The sequence below is a fragment of the Monodelphis domestica genome, chromosome 3 (genome assembly GCF_027887165.1).
Source record: "Monodelphis domestica isolate mMonDom1 chromosome 3, mMonDom1.pri, whole genome shotgun sequence".
NCBI lineage: Eukaryota > Metazoa > Chordata > Mammalia > Didelphimorphia > Didelphidae > Monodelphis > Monodelphis domestica.
Genome location: NC_077229.1, coordinates 189300308 through 189318361, shown reverse-complemented (window position 1 = coordinate 189318361; position 18054 = coordinate 189300308). Strand labels below are relative to the sequence as shown.

At 36.1% G+C, this 18054-nt stretch overlaps 1 protein-coding gene across 7 annotated transcripts in view; it reads right to left on the bottom strand.

Annotated features, from left to right (window-relative positions):
* Positions 1-12228: 12228 nt before the first annotated feature.
* Positions 12229-18054, bottom strand: part of MYLK4 (myosin light chain kinase family member 4) — a 156095-nt gene continuing 150269 nt past the window's right edge. For all 7 annotated transcript variants that reach the window (XM_007488057.3, XM_056823356.1, XM_007488059.3 and 4 more), the window contains one exon: positions 12229-16538. The gene's annotated coding sequence lies outside the window, so the exon portion shown is untranslated. The remainder of the gene's footprint in view (positions 16539-18054) is intronic.

The window sequence follows — 18054 nt, the reverse complement described above, 5'->3', positions numbered from 1 at the left end:
CAAGGAAATTGATTCTCTCTACCTACCTTTCCAGTTGTGTTCAGCAGGAGAGCCCTATGACTCTGTCTTGTTCTTGGGTCTTTCTTTTTGAAGTACTTTTTAAAAGATTGGTATGGAAGGATAGTCAGAGTAGTTTTGGCTTTTGCTGCTTCTAAGCCACTATCTTGACTCCTTATTTGGGAATTTTAATGTAACAAACAAACAAATTAACTAAAAAAGATAGGAGATTGGCAATTCCTCTGCAATCTAGAGTGTTAACTTGGAGAGCTGAAAAGTTAAATGACTTTTTCAGGTCACATTGCTAGTATGTGCCAGAAATAGCACTTGAACCAAAGGATTCCTATAAGTAAGATCAGCCCCTCAATCCACTCTTCTACCTGAAAGCCCTTCATATGACCATATACTGTATCACTAACAGAAGTGTTTACATTGTCATTCAAACTGTGTTCAAAATATCATTGAGGGTAAAAGAAAAAGTGGTATGGAAAGGTATATGGAAGTATATAGGAAACTGAACCAGTGAACTCATATCTAAAGAGATCCAAAAGAGCTGCTTTTAGTACCTACTAGGTAGTGGTGGTCTTTCTCAGTCCAGAGGCTACAGACTTAGCACCTCACAGATATAGAACCATTGAGATAGTTGTCAATGACACTACTAGAGAAAATACAGGGGAAATGGCTTTTATATTCACATGGACCAAGAGGGCAGAATTTCCTAGTCTACTTCCACACTTTTTAATAATTTGACATAAATAGGCTTCCCTAGAGAGCTGTCAGAATGGGCTCAGCAAAATTGTGTGATTGTGCAGAAAAACAATCCAGAGGAAGAGGAGAAAGAAAGAAGAAGATCCAGTGGAAGAGGAGAAAGAGAGAAAGAAGAAGATCCAATGGAAGAGGAGAAAGAGAGAAGGAAAAGGGAAAGGGAGAAAGAGAATGATACTAAGCAAGGTGTGACTCCTGACACAAAGTCAACAAAATGTATGCTCCAAGAGAAGAAAATAGAACACATCTATACCCTTCATAGGAAGGGCTCTTAAAAATCCTAAAGACTCACCAAATTGATGAAGGATGCCACCACCACCACACATTCACTCTGACCCACCCACCCACCCACCTCTACCCCCACCCTTCATTCTCAAGAGATCTACTTTTTTGTTCAAGTTCCAATTGGTCCCAAAATGTAGCTTAATGAGTCTGGTGCTTTTTTTTTTTTTTTACAAACCCTGATTGTTTGCTAGAGCAAAAGAGATCTTTATCTCAACCTTCCTACTAATGACTCCTTCCCCTTTCCCTACTTTTGCCATATTCTGAACTTCATCCATATATGGCCATATGGTCAGGGAACCAGAAGCTATGTTCCAATTGACTCTCAGGTCCATGATAGACATGGCTGCTCATATTGCTTCAATGAACAGAGAGGTATCCACTACAATCCTTCCAGTAAGATAGAGAACTGCCCAGTCTTACCGTATGCCTTGTCACTGAATCTTAAGGAAGATTAGGCCTTTCCATTCACCCTGCAGCTAAGCCATTCTATATGAGTTGTCTCTTCCAATTATAATGTGAGTTTTATGAGAGTTAAAATCATCTCATTTTTCTATTTGCATCCCAAGTTGTTAGAAGAATGCTTGGCACATTATAATTACTTAATAAATGCTATTTATTTATTCACTTATCCCTTGTTTCCTCATCTCCTCACCATTGTTTTATATGTGACACCTGTGAGCTCCATGGGTACTTGATGGGTATCCCAATGATAACTTGGAACACTTCAGTAGAAACCCAAATCAATTTCAAATGTGTCACCCTAGAACAAGTTAAGTATATCACTAATTTAATTACCCAGCAAGGAAGTATATTTGAGGTGTCAAACAGAAACCACCAGCAAAGTGGTCTCATCAGACTCTCTCTAGACCAAATTCAAAGCTTTCCACACAATTATCCCATTCTGAATAGCTGGGTAGGTAAAAATCCTTGCTGAGCAGGTTTTGAATTTAACCAAGAGAAATTATATGAAATGTTCAGATTTATCTTTAAAAAAGAGGAAATGGTGGGCTTGTTCCACCTTCCTTCTTACATGTGAACTTTCTTCCCATTATCAAAAGATGTCAATATCAGCTATGGCAATAACTACCATTAGTATTATCAAGAATAAGAAATGTCTGGAGGGGAGGTGAAGCAATAAAAAAACAGCAAACAAAAGAAAAACAGATCATCAAGAAATAAAAAAAGCAATTGCAAAGAGAATGAAGAATTGTTGGAGAGCCTGGGTACATTGTGGCAAAATATTCTACTTATCTTGAGAAACAATAGCATGAATTGGGGACTGGTGATATTAAAAAAAAAACAACAAGCTGTCAATATCTAGTTCAGGTTTGAGAGCTTATATTTGGGAGATTCAAACTTGTGAAAGAGAGCAAAAGTTGATAAGGCAAGCATGTTATGAAATTATTGGGGAGTAACTTCAAGGATTTCAATAAATGAAATCCAAATTGCTTTTTCTAAAGACATACATAAAAGACCATAAAGTTATCTTTAGAAACTTTAAGAGAGCTTCAGAAAAAATTTAATTTAAAGGTCATTTTTATTGGGTATACAGTCAGGTTTTAAAATATTCCTAATATTAAAATTAATTTTAAAATAATTAAAATTCAGAAAATCCTTAAAAGTGCTTCCAAGGTCTAGTTAATATTGGAGTAATATAAAAACTGCAGAGGAAATTTTACAGTGAGCAGGTGTTGGAGATAATTAAGGGAGGAAAGGGTTCAAACATTAATTAACAAGAATTTGAAAGCCTTCATTGGATTTTTCTCCCTCGTTGACGTATTTCTAAATATATGTTCACAGAGAGTACATTTTTTAAAATCCATTTATTTTATGGACACAAATGGAAAATGGGTTTTTATTTCTGAATATTCTGCACCTTCTTTCCTGTAAGATTTGGACATGGAGGGAGATTGTGAAAGAAAGAGGAAGAAGAGGGAGGCAGAATCCAAAAATGGATAGAATGAGAAACTTGGAGTCAAGAAGACCTACACTGAATATTGCCTCAGATATTTACTAATTGTGTGACCTTCCAAGCCTCAGTTTTCTCCTCTGTAAAATGGAAATAACAATAGAATCTAGTGTGCAAAATTGTTGTTATAACTAAATTTCATAGCATAAAGTAAAATTACTTGAAAACTCAAATTAATATGTAAATCTGATTTTAGAGGGGGAAAGTTTCTGTTTTTAATTTTTGTCAATTAGTTGAGTCTAATTCTTCATAACTCCATTTGGGATTTTCTTACAAAGATACTAGACTAGTTTGCCATTCCTTTCTCCAGTTCATTTTACATATGAGGAAACTCATCATAAGAGAAAATGAATTCAACATCTCATTTGACTTTTTTTTTAGTCTTGCTAGATGTTTAAAGTGCTAAAGAACTGAAAAATCCAACCAAACAGGGCTAACACTCAATGAAGAACAAAATAGATATTTTGGGAGAGAAAAAATCTCTGTATTTAAATATGTGGATATTTTCATGTTTATTTTTTACCAGATCTGTGATTTCACCTATGTAGGGAATTCTCAGTGAATCACTTCCTCTATCAATGCATATTAGTTCTTGTTTTGAAGTTCTGGTCTTTGAGAGGCAATGTGATATAGTAGATTGTAGAACTAGGCTTCAAGTCAGGTAGACTCTGGGTTCAACTTTTATCTTTGATACCTGGTGCCTATGTAACTTTTAAGCAAGTTATTTACCCTCCCAGTATTGCCATTATGACTGGCCAGAGTGACAAATAAAAGGAGGTTGGAGGCTTTGGTTAATCACAAATTATAGCTGAAGTACTTAATAATCATAAGATTTTAGAGGGGACCTTAGAAATCATGGAATCCAATGGCTGAGTTAGACAGGTGAGGAATCCCATGGCCCGAGAAGAAAATTCACTTATATAATATTTTACAGTATTAAGTAGTAGAATTGGGATTCAAATCTAAGTTCTTTGATTCTAATTTTAGTTCTCTGTCCACTAGGTTATGTTTTTCTTCTTGTAAAGGTTAATTTTTTTTAAATGAGATGAATTCTCATTTGTCTGCGATGATGTGGTAAGTGTAACAACCATCTACTTTTGATTAGCAGAGTATGGAAATGAGAATATGATGTATATAGGATGAGATAGGAATCTAAATTTAAAGACAGGACTGAGGGTGGGGCAGAGGTGAAAGAAGTGATTTCATCATCAAGAGTCTATTTCAGCTGAATGCATCCAATCAAGAGAATGAATTATGTGGCATGTGTGTGTGTGTGTGTGTGTGTGTGTGTGTGTGTGTGTGTGGTAAGGATGGGAAAAGAGGCAAAGACAAAGAACAAAGGACAAAAGATAAAGACAGAGATCGAAACAGAAGATAGAGACAAAGAAGACATGAATATAAGAAATAATACTTTCAGACCTTCCCAGTGCTTACAGATGTACCAAGGTCTCCCCTATCCTTAAAAACAAACATAAACAAACAAAAACTTTTCATGTCTTGGACGTAACCTTAAGCTATCATTCAACATTTCTCTTCCATTTCACAGGCAATCGCGTAGAAAAAGCTGCTTACAGTTGTTACCTCTATTTATTTCTTCCTCTGCTACCACTCCCTAAAACCTCACTCATATTTGTGGTTTAGAGTCCCAAAGAGAGGATTATCACTATTCTCCTCAGAGCTCCAGGAGTATCCTTGGGAGCTGGCTCTTAAGAAATATTGTTCATGTGACCCTATCAATGTTCCTTACACTGATTTTCAGCCAGGAATCTCAATTAACTTTTTAGCAAACATATTTACTAAGGTGGTTTAGGAAGAATGGTTGGTACAAAACATTTCCTGCAATCCAGGACTGTACTCTCTCCCTACACACACAACAAATATTAGGAGAATATTAAAATCCAATGATAGTGATGTACAGATTTAGAGAATGCATGTAGCAAAGTAGCACCTCACCACTTCTGGTTACTGGAAGTCTTCATCTTCCTTGTATTGTCATCCTGAATTTCCCCCCTTAGATGTATATCTCTTCTGGTTCCTGAGGGTCAGTGCCTTTATTGAGTCCATCCACCATACATCTCTCTGTGTCCTAAGAGGTAACTTCTTGAACAACTTCTTGAAGTTGTCACAGTCCTCATGTTCTCTGTATATTCTTTCTCATTCTGTGGCAGGCACTGCTGTTCCAATAATGCTACAACTTCTCCTTGCTCTAATGGAACTTCTGGATCTACCAAACTCACCAAGCCTTTTGTTATTCCCACCTCAGAATACTTTTTCATTTAAGACCAGAAAAGAATAAACATAAAAGAAAGAGAGGCACTATATGCTCAGTGGCACACACAAGCTAGATGACAGGTGTAGAAGCTGCCCTTGCCCTGATTCAACCTCTTTAAGATCTCAGCCCTAAGGTTTATCACTTGACAGAAAGAATGAACATCACTCTTTTAGGAGATAACAAGGCAAAGCCAAAAGATAGGAAAAGGGGAGGAACGAGGATAAGAGAATTCAGAATAATCCAAGGACAGATGACATAGAAAGCCCTAGGAGAAGCTGCTTGAAGAAGATAGAATATAGACGTTGATAGGCAATATTTACAAATGATTTTCTGGGACCTACACTAGGGAGGCTTTATTTTCTTGAGAGCTGATTAGCTAGAGAAAGGCTACATCAACTGAGAGAGTTAAATAACATTAGATAGACTGAAGCTTCTAGAAGTTCACTGGAAAAGAGTTTAATCCTGCTGCTGTGTGAAAAGCTGCCTAGGCATATTATTCTTCACTGCCTATTATTGCCTGAGAGGTGAGAAAACTTCGGTATGTTTCTTTCCTATAATATCCTCTATACCTTAAGATGGAAGGAAAGGATGATTGCAAATATGGGATCTTCAGCTATTTTGCTTGGAGCTATGACTTAAAAATATAACACTTTATTAACAACCTGATAAATGTAGCTAAGTGCTGAAAGACCTTCAAATGTACATGAACAGCAGAGTAGTGGTTTTGCCCATCAGAAGAGCTAGAAGGGCTAGAAGGAAAAGAAGATAACACAAAGTAGTTTTACCTAATAGGTGATGTGTGGTGCTATTCTCTAAAGGGCTAAAGAACATCAAAACTGACAGGTCAGATGTGTAAGTTGCCCCAATCCCCTAGGTTTCTATACTCATGTGCTTACCTGATCAGTTCATATAAGTTTCAGCATACTTACTCAAACTAGATCTATTGGTGAAAGAGGGTAACCTTACCCTATAACAGTTATCAAGTCAACAAATAGTTGCTTCAGAACCCTTCAGATGAGATGTACCTCTATCCTTCCCTCTATCCTCCAACCCTTGCTTAATAAATGATATTTTACCTGAAAACATCTGTAGATCTACTTCATAATTTTTTGAAAGCTAAAAAGCTATTTTTCCATCAAGCATCCAGCTCCTTATTCAAATGTCTCAAGTTTGTTTTCGTTTTTGATTGTTTTTAGCTACAGTATATAGTGGCCTTACTTTTTCCCCCTTCTTCCTTTGTGTGATGAGAAATGTAGATTAGAGTCACAAGATTTGGTATGAATGAGTTTCAATCTGCTTCAGTAAAAATAGTATGCAATCCATTGGAGTCTCAAAATATCCAATAATGATGTTTCTTTGATTTTCCTTTTCTATCTTATCTCTCCATGGTTTAGGTATCAGAATAATATTTATTTCATAGAAGTAGTTTGGAAAGGCACATTATTTTAATTCTTCAGGGAACTGAGGGAGTTAATCCATTCAGATTCAAAACTCCTTCTTTTGGCCAAACTACCTTGATTAGTGAATAGGTGAGTGTAAAATCAACTAGTCTACTATATCCAGTAGGTCTCAAACCACCAGATCAAGCTGTGCTTCACATCCCAACCAACTGGCCATCTGCTGCCATAGTGCCATCTTATATATAATTCCCTAACCCTTGTTCTAGACTCATTAACCAAATCAATAGTAGGATGTTGCTATTTTCTTGTAAAGGGCATGTCAATTGACTTGTGTAAATCAATTCACCATCCTTGGAACAACTGAGACATTTCTTTCCCTGACCAACACTGCTATATATATGCTATCTCCTCCTTGTAATATAATCTCCTTGAAAGAAGAGACTGCCTTGCTTTTGTGACATTGAGCTTAGCATAGTGTCTGACATATAGGAAACACTTAATATAGGAGGGCCCCCATTGTCCATGGAGGATATGTTCCAAGACCTCTTATGGTTAGCTGAAACTGTGGATATAAGCAAATCATAGTGTATGTACACTCTCTAACCACTCCTGCCCCTTAGGTCAGTGCCCTGCAGCCTCCCATACCCCCAAACTGCCCTCAAAAAGGAAACCTCCAGTGAAATCAAAAGAACTGGTGCACAGAGAGAGCATTGCCACAGGCAAAAAAAAAACAACTATCTGTTTTTCATCTGTATGTGTTTGGGTACCAGTGTCTGTCCCTGCCCTCCACATATCCTTGAATTATGTGTTAGTCTGCTCCTTCATCTGGTAGCAGCCCCCTTCCTACTTTCCTCCTTCCCCTGGAATCTGAGGTTAAACATCAGTAACTGAACCACAGAAGGTAAAAAATGTGGACAAGAGGGAACTACTGTGAATGCTTTTTTATTCACTTATTTACTCTATTTTTTCCTCACTATTCTATTTTTTCCAGTTGAGACAATTTTCAAATTATATTTCTGCAAAGTTCATTTACAATTTTTTTATTTCTCTTATTGAAAAAGCCTTAATTAAACTTGCCTATGTGATTTCCTTATCTTTTTCCCTAATTCTTTATCTGGGCATTTCATATTTTTGTAAATGTGTCCATTTTGTTAAAATTTTAAGAGTGGTTATAATGAAATTATTTTAATAATTTTCTTAATTTTCTCTTTATTTGTTGAGATTTCTACTCATTTTAAGTTGCTTTTTACCATCTCTTTTTAAAATGAGATAAGCAAATAATGTTTCTTTTACTATCTTTGCAATAATCTAGTTCTTATTTTCTTTTAATCAACTTGAGTCTTTTTTGGTTTTAATTTTTAATTTTCCTTATGTCTTCTTTGATTTTTAATTTTTTATTTTATGAGATTATTAACTTGTCAGTTTTCTAGGGTTTTTACATTTTTAATTACACGGTCATTTCATAGCATCATAGATTTAGAGTTAAAAGTGTCCTCAGGAGTCAGTGAGTCCACTTCTTATTTTACAGAAGAAGAAAATGAAGCCCAGAGAATTCAAGTGAATTGTTCAGGGATCATAAATTTTTTAAAAATAATTATATATTATTTCTATGATTTGTTCTTTGTAATTATTTAGGATTTAGAATATTTCTTTCATATAATTTCATCATATGTTCCTTACTAGCTTTAATATTTATGTTGGGGTCTTTTGGAGTTTTTTATACTTTGGTCCACAGAGAATGTGGAATGTAGAAAATAGTCATACACTTTAATATTTCTATTCAGTAATTGTCTAAGTGAAAAATGAAAAAGAGGCTGTGAGAAATTAGTCACACTAATTCACATCTGGTAGAGCTGTGAATTGGTTCACTATTCAGAAAAATGATCTGGAATTACACAGGAAAAGTTGCTGAACTACTTAATCCTTTGACCTAGAATTTTCATTACTGGAACCATATCCCAAGGCCATTATTGGCTACAAAAAAAAAAAGACCCACATAGCCAAAAATATTTATATAAATTTTATTTATCATAATAATAAACAAAATGTTTGACCATCTATAATGGAATAACTATACAAATTATGTGATATATAAAGGTGATAACTCCTAATAACAAAGTTAACATAAAGAAAATACTTTGCTTTCCCACTCATTATAGCAACTATTCTAAACATTCTCATCCTTCCTTAAGCATCCCCACTTCTTCCTTTCTCTTAGCTGAGGAACTCAAAATATAATTCACTGGAAAAAAAGTGAGCTAATTCACTGATAGCTCCCTTTTCTTTCCTCCTATGCAACTCATTTCACTAAGACATTGGTCCTACTCCATGCCTTCCCCACCACCTCCCACACATACTATTTCTTTCTTCATTTCTGATTCACCCAAAGAGCTGGACTTTCTCCTTGCCAAGGCAAACTTCTATGCATGGACCCTTGATTCCATCTTCTCCAGCAGTTAGTCTCCTCTATAATCTCCATTCTCTCTAACCTTCATTCTTTCCTTATCTACTGAATCTTTTTTTCTTACTCCTTCAAATATACCCTTATTGTTTCATCCTTTAAAAAAAAACTTATGCTTGGTTTATTCATTACTTTTAGTGATCATCCTATATTTCTCTTCTCTTTTTCAATAGACTCTTTTAAAAGCCTTCAACATTAGGTGCCCACACTTATTCTCCTCACTCACTTCTAAATCCTCTGGAATCTGTATTACAACCTCATCATTCATCTGAAACTATTGTACTCTCCCCAGTTACTAATTTTGTATTAATATTGTACTAATAAATTTGTACTAATATTGCATCTAATGACCTTTTTTCAAGTCTCATCCTTCTTGAACTCCTGGAAGCCTTTGATACTATCAAGCACTGTCTTCTCTTGCATATTCTCTTTTCTAGGGGTTGTTTTAACACTGCTTTTTCTTCTCCTGCCTGTCTGATTGCTCCTTTTTATACTCCTTTGCTGGGTTTTCATCTACGTAATGCCTACTTAACTGGGAGCCTTCCCCAAGACTCTGTTCTGATCTCTCTTCTCTTTTGCCTCTATACGATTTCACTAGTGATCTCACCATTTCCCATGGATTCAATTTTTATCCCTTCTCAAAACATTTTCAGATCTATATATGCAACACTATTTTCTTCCTTGAACTCCAATCTCAAATCACTAATTGCCTTTTGGACAGTTCAAATTGAATATCTTATAGATATCTCAAACTCATTATATCCAAAACAGAACTGTGCCCTCAAACCCTTCCTTCTTCCTAATATTCTTATTAGTGTTGGGACTCACCACCCTCACAGTCACCCAGGCTCCAAACTTCAGTGTCATCCTCCAATCCTTACACTCACTCTACATGTCTAACAAGTTGCCAACTCTTATTTTTTCACATCATCTCTCATATAGGTTTCTTTTTCTCCACTCACATTGCCACTACCCTGATTTTCTCTGACTCCCTTGAGTACCCTTTCCAATATATCAGCTTTCAAAGGGTCCATTGGGGGGCCCCTGAGCAAGTAAGGAGTCATCCTTTGGGGAAGAGACATACAATCTTATTGACAATTATTCCTTAAACTACACATAGGTATTTGTTTGAAAGCAATTGGGCTCCACTCAATAATACTTCTCTCTAAGATGATCTATTAATATTGTATGTATTTTGTACATTCATGGATGTTTACAGATTGTTTTCCTCATTAAAATATTCACTCCTTAAAGGCAGGGATGGTATTTTTGTCTTTTCACATCCCAAGTGCTTAGTTTAGAAGTCTGGCATATAGTAAACATTTAATAAACATTTATTGACTAATATTTTTAGTATCTCTCTATTTTTCATTTCCCCAATTCTCATTTTAGTGTCTGTACTTGGCACTTACTAGGACTAACTCTGCCAGAATTTCCCTTTTCTATCCAATCTTCAGATGTTGCCTACCTGTCTAGACTCAGACATCCTTGAGTTACATACTCAGAGACTACTCTAGAGCCAACAATTTTAGCTAAATTTAGAATCAGTGGGTTGGTTCAAAACCTGTCCCTGCTCCTTTACTACTTGTATACCATTGGACAAGTGACTTAACCTTCTTTGGGCATCAGTTCCTCATCCATCAAACAAAAGGATTAAACCATATGGCTTCTAAGATCTTTCCAGCTCTCGATCTATTATCAGCACTCTTATGTGGGTCTCCAGTTACAATAAGCATCCACTGGGCGCCTGGAAAAGGAACTGGGAAAGTGTAGATGGTGTGTTGACCCATCTATACAAATCCAAGCTACTGACATCAGAGAGCTAGAGGCAGAAAGGAAACTGGAAAATACACAAGCCCTGGGAACAATTATCAATTTTCCATCAACTTACTATTCTTTGATAGGATTTGGAACTCAAGGGGTCTTAGAGATGATATATTTACATAGGAGAAATCTGAGACCCAAGAAGATAAAGTGATTTGTGAAAAGCCAACAGTAAGTTTTCAGACCAGGATAGATTTCTCTGAGTCACTTGAGTATTCTTTCCAATATTCCAGCCATCCAAAGGTTCAACTGAGGTGCTCCTAGAATTATCTTTGAGGAAGAAACATCCAAACTTATTGTAAGAAGATTGGACGGACTCTCCAGCTAGTTGCCAGGCACTCAGGTACAGAGTTCATGAAAACAACTCCTTAAGTTACTCACAGGTATTTGAGGGGGGAAATGGGCTCCACTCTAGGAGACTCTGAGTTTAGGTTGTGGCCAATACATTCAGAAGTGTTACTTTACTCACCACTCCCAGCCAGGTGGAGCCTTATTTCTGAAGTTATGTATAAAGACAAAGGACTTTGATAAAAAGAATTAACCAGTGTTTTACTCAGGAGGAATTCTTAAGCCTTCCTCTCAGGTAGGAGCACTTAACTGAGAATCCATGAATTTTTAAAAAATATTTTTATATTTCAATTTATGTGTTGAAAGACATTATTCAGAGAAGGAGCTTATAATACAGAAATGTTAAGAATCACTGATCTAAGGTATGAATGGACCTAGATGTCATTCTACAAGAAAATAGACCTGTAAGGTCCAGAATGGACCCATCACTTGAGGCAATGATAATGAGTAATGGAGGGAAGACAACTTATCCTCAAATAAGCAGTGCTATAACCTTTGACAGAACAACTATAGCAATATAAGGTTGAGGATAAGTAAATTTCTGTTAGAATCAAATCTTTTCTAGAAAATGAGACATGGGAGATTGCTCATTTAAAGGTTATTATGGGACTCTGAATTACTGTCGTTTGTCTTTTACTTAATATCTAATTCTGATGATTTTCCATTCTACTTCCATTATAGTTAAGGTTTTTGTAAAAGGAGTTGGTGACAGTCTATTGTGCTTTAAAGGGTTTTTGAGTAGGGGCTCTCCAAACCAAGAAAACTATGATGCCACTAAAGGGCTTCCTGAACCCTTTTTGTCCTGGGCATCCCTGACTTTATATTATTTGTAAGTATTTAAGATATTTCCCACTTACCTCTTACCCACTTACCCCTCAAATTCAAATGAATATACTCAGTCCATCAGTCACAAAGTAAATAAAATTTCTTTATTCTGTAGTATAACACATAATAATCTTGTATGTATTTCTATGTCAACACAAAAAACCACTAATCTGACAAAATCTTATTTTTTAAAAACTAGAAGTACATGCAACACAAGCAATCTCTACATTACCTAGCCTTTTCTGTATATCCATCCTGAAAAAACATCACCAGTTGACATGAAAGTCATGACATCATCACTATGGGGGCTTTTGTCAGCTTTGGCCACACAATTTTTTTTAAGCAATATATTTGCACTCAGGCAGTTTGACATCATTTTCACTTCTTCATTGGGTAATGATTGAGCTATCAGACTTCCTGAAGGTGAAACCAGCCATCAAAAGACCACTTACCCAGTATGATTTGGGGTTTTGTTTTTAAAAGATTACTGTATTACAAAAATGAATAATATGGAAGTAGGATTTGAGTGATAACATATGTATAACTCAGTGAAATTACTTGTCAACTCCAGGAGCAGGGAGGGAAGAGGGAAGGGAGACAACAAGAATTATGTAACCACGGGAAATTTTTTTTTAAATAAAAATAAATATATTGAAAAAATGACCACATACTCAAAGCAAATCTCATTAATCTGAGCTCAGATACAGTTCTTAACATAAAGGCTCACTACCTCTACCAGCCTTACTCCGGAGTTCCTAGGAGGTAAGAAGATAATTCAATTAAAGAGGAATACTTTCCCATCTTGCTTTTCTTATACGTTTCCCAGTTGTTGAGCTTTAGTGAATTTTAACCAGTTTTTCAATATATTTACTACAAAAGGATCTCCATTATGAAAACTCATAAACTTTTAAAACCAGACTCTTCTTTCTCCCTGTATCATATTCTTTCCACAGCAAAAGACTTCCTTTCTTCTCTTGGGTCCTAATCTTAGGCCTTGGTTATCTACAAAAAGCAATAGTCCACAATAGCAAAAGGCTAGAGTAGATAGAATAGTCCAGACAGAGAATTTAGATATGGAGAGAGAGAGAGAGAGAGAGAGAGAGAGAGAGAGAGAGAGAGAGAGAGAGAGAGAGAGAGAGAGAGAATGAATTGGTAACATTGGTAAAAAAAATTTTTTTTTAATAAATCTTAGGGAAAGATCAATATTTAGAAATGGGCTAAGACTTGGAAGGGAGGTGGAACATGACTTTAACATGAAGGAAAATGAGTATGAAGGTTAGAAAACAAAAGATGGGTCAAGAGAATAAAAGGGAAGATTCTGGGTAAGGAGAATTGGGACACAGTGGGACCACAGTTTCCACAGTACCTTATAATGGTTGGAGAAGACATAATTAAGAAAAAACCCACATTTTGGGAACAAATCAAGAAAAAAATATGATATAATCACCTTTGTAAGATAAACAAGATGTAAATAAACACAAGCACACACATTCTCATCTCCAAACTACATTCACATCAATGTGCACCATTATATACACATATATAAATGCAGAATTCTCTTCGTTAGAATTGAGGGGAAAAATAAAGTCAACACCAAGCTAGATAATGAATCATTAATAATTAATGAAAAATGTATGTACATTACACACTAGGCCATGATCATATCCTGTCTCCACCTTGGAAATTTCCTCTAAAGTTAGCTCCAAATTTCCTCTAAAGTTAGGTGGGAAGTTAATGAAGAGCTATTTATATATAGCAACCACAGAACTATGAATCATCTTCCTATATTATAGGGTTTTATAACTACAAATATGTATACTTTTCCCTAACTCTATCACAAGGTACATCTTTCTGATATAACATCAAGGTTCAGCTTCAACAATTTGCCAAAGTAGTAAGATAGAGATGTCCAATAGGTGAGTAAAATGGAATAATACATATGTAAAGTACTCTGCAAGCCCTAAAGCACTATATAAATGCTAGTTATTATGAAAAGTTTGAAGAAATTAGGAAAAGCAATAGAGCTTAAATCTTCTATTAAGAGGGGCATTATGTCCCCTTGGAAAATTGATCATGATGGCTCTGCTCTAAACATAATCTATGCTACAATTTAGGTCCTTGCTTTGCAACCCCACCTACCATGCATATCTCTGACCTTCTGGAATAGTAGAACATTTGGCAAGAAGGAGTTGGATCAGCCCTACAGAAATATGGAGACATAGAACATGGCTCCAATCCATGATCTTGCATTCCTCCATAACCCTGACCTGCAATAATTAACTCTGCAAAACTTAACACCTCTGAAATTTCTTATTAAAAGCACTCAGCTAGTGTTGGGGCAGTTTCCCTCCCAATTGTGGATCTTAAAATACAAATCTAAACAAAATACACTTCCAAAGTAGAAGAGTTATTTCTAAATATCTAAGTATTTCACTCCCAGAAACATTAGGGTCATCGCTGATGAATTTCACAAGACTAGATCTCCTCAGTTTGAATTGGGGAATCTCAAATTCATGCTAGAATCTAGAGAAAGGGAGCTGATAAATCAAAATTTGAGCTCTACTCAGCCAGGCAAGAAAGTATCTGGGTAGACTTTCCTTGCTCTATGGTAGAACACACTGTTCCATAAGGGGCTTAAAATCAGACCCTTGTGTCCTATTTAGCATTTGAATGAAAGCCAGGACACTGTGGTATAAGTGATTATTCATGCATGCACTGGCTTATAACTTTCCAGATATACTGCATATCATCAGCTAAAGATAGCCCAGTAATACAAGACTTCAGGCATACAGTTTCTTTCTCTGATTTTTTCCCCATAAGGAAACCAAATTAAACATTGTAAGCACAGTCGCATAAAAACAGGAGGGGAAATCAATCCTGGAACAAAAATGAATAGGCCAGATGAAAAAAAGGAGTGAAGCATGATGGTAAGAACCTTGGAAAAGGGAGGCAGTTTCATGCCTTTCCCAGTACCTTTCCATGGGGCCTTGGCCAAATTCCATAACCTCAATTGCCTCCAGTTCCCACAAACCTGTAAAATGGGAATAAGCATGTTATTCATATGTCCTCCTTGAAGATATATTGGAAGTGGACATTGGAAATGTGAGGAATAAGTTGAAGAAATTTAATCTGCCTTCAATGCTAATTACCAGATTCTTTATAAAGCAATCCCCTTTAGTATCAGAGAAGAAAAAGTGACCCAAAATGAAAACATTATTGTAACGACCTCAACACAACAGTTATTTGGAAATGGACTATGTGGAAAAAGTAACTGAACTGAACATTTGATATAAAATTTGGAAAGTGAGTTAAGCAAGAAAGAATTTTTTTTTTCATTTAAAAAGTATCTTGTGTGTTTTACCTTTTTTTTTAAGAGTATGGCAGGAGTTCTGCTTTTTTTTTCCCTATGAGTATAGTTTGTGTATAACAGAGCTCATTAGTCATGGGATATTTTCTTTATTCAATATCTGATGAAATGGCTTACTATCTCAGGGAATAGGTGGAAGATTTCAATTGGGAATGGCTTCCTTGTACACAGTAGAACTTAAGCAAAGCTTAATCTTCATTGGCCAAGTGAATGTACTGATTTTCCTTACTTGTAAGTTATAAATTCAGTATCATATGTACCTGTCATAGTTAAATTTATTCAGACATTTGGGCTCGGTGCCCCAAATCATTCCAGGACTGGCACAATGCCTTTCTTTCCCAAGACGACTTTGCCTGCTTACTACTAATTTTGGATATAGTTGTTCATTGGCATTTTCAGAACTCTTAACAAAATTAGATCAAAGTTTGCAATGGAGAGCAATAATGAATCCATTTTAATGGCTTTTCCCAACTCTTTCATGACAAATAAACTTTCTGTGATCATCAGTTGTAACACAGAACAAAGTAATGTTTCCTATACATAGTAGATTCAAAAGAACATATGCCACAAAATCTCCATTATGCAATACTCTCGTTTTAAAACTTGTTAGCACTCGGCCACTTCAAACACAATTTCAGGTTTGAAATTTTCAGATCAAATTCATTTCTAGTCCACCTGCCTAACACAGCAACAGTTAACATGATGGCAAGCTTGCCCCATCGACGGAGAAAGCAAAAGACAGCAGAGAAAATTGTCTTCCCAATAGTAAACTACTGCAACCATCTCAGAAGTGAGGTAAAGGATGTGGGGGCTCTGGTATTTATGCCTCTTTGGGAAAAGCTTCTGCTGGTTTCCTCTTCTGGAAGCTGCATGACTTTAAAAAAAAAAAAAAGCAGCTCAGTAATACAGTCAGAGGTGGAGTTACTCCATTTGGTAGATGCCTCCAGTCACTGCTGGGGTCAAAGCATCAAAACTGCTGATTTTTCCAAAGTCCCCTCGAAAGGGCAACAACCACAGCAGTTTTCCTGCAAAGGAAATAAAATAAAGATCTTGTTGATTCAGCAGTACTTTTAAAAAATAATAATTACCTGGTTGTGCTCCCTCCTACCAGGAAAATATATATATATATATATATATATGTATGTCTGTGTGCATGCATGAAAAAGAAAGCCCTTACAGAATCCCACTGCTTACCAAGGGTTTAATTTTTTTTTAGTTCATTCAAAATATTTTAATGCTTCTTAAAAGAGTGGAAGATAAAAGACTCCTTCTTTAGTGAGAATGGAGAGAAGGGACAAACTTTTGCAGAAATAATAGCTAGACACTCATTTCATTTTTCATTATCCATACCCTGGGGATCAAAGTGCGGAATGGCCCATCACACAGGAGAGTTATTTCCCCTGGCTTGTACAATCACATCACATACTGAGCAAGTCAGGTCTCAACCAACCCCTACATAAGATGGTTATTATGGATCAGAGTAATGTCCTCATATGGGCCAAAGATATAGTCGCAATAAGACCTGAAATGTTGGTAAGGTTGATTTTCATGGTGTTTCCTTCAACACGTCAAACTCCATATAACAAAATCTAGGAAAATTGTGTACTTTAACCTAGGATGTAGATTTTAAGCTATATTTATGTGGCTTAGAAAAAGTCTTATTTTTCCATTAAAATAGCTATCAATCACCAGATTTTAAGAATCAATATTATCTTAAGGTTATATCAACACTGATAGATAGCAGTATAAAGAATTCTCTTTTATCTTTAGCTGGACTAAAGTTGCTTCAAGCACTAGTAGCTTGGATTTATATTTATTTCACACACATACATAGCCTACTGACAATTTTTTTTAAACCAACAGATTAAATCTTGAGCCATAGACCTCCCTGGTCCTTTATGGTCAACCAAATGGCCCTGAGAAGCTGCTGTATACTTCCATTTAGTGCTAACAGTAGCAACAAAGCTAACAACCACAATCCACCAGAAAGGTACAAAATGTCTCTTCCCAGGGTTGTGGTAGGGGCTCAGTTGATTTTTTGTGGTACAGTGTGATTTTTGGGAACCCAGGAAAAGTGGGTAGCTAGTACAAGTGACCAGGACAAAAAAAAAAAGAATGTATTAAAAGCTCAAAATAATATCTAGTTCCAAAAACACATTGAAAATAAATCCAACCATAGAACTCAAATGCTTCATCTTAAATCAAATCCTGAACTCTGCCCCCTACGTCCCCCTTACTAGGCGTTCCATTGGTCTTGAACTTGATTTCAAGAAAGTTAGCTGTCACATTCTTCCTCCCCACTCCTCCCCATCCCATATGCAACCAGCCCTTAGTAACTGGCTCTTCTTGGAATCTAACCTCACTTTCGCCCACTGATCTAGTTCCCACAGTGCTTCAAAGGTAGCACCCTTCCTTATGGTGGGAAGGTGGTTTGTGGTGAACCCTTAAGGTTTGTGGCCACTGGGAATGGATGGTTTTTAAAGTGTTTGAGAAAATGCTTCTGCAATAGAAGGTGAGAGGAGGGGGAAAAGGCACGAAAAT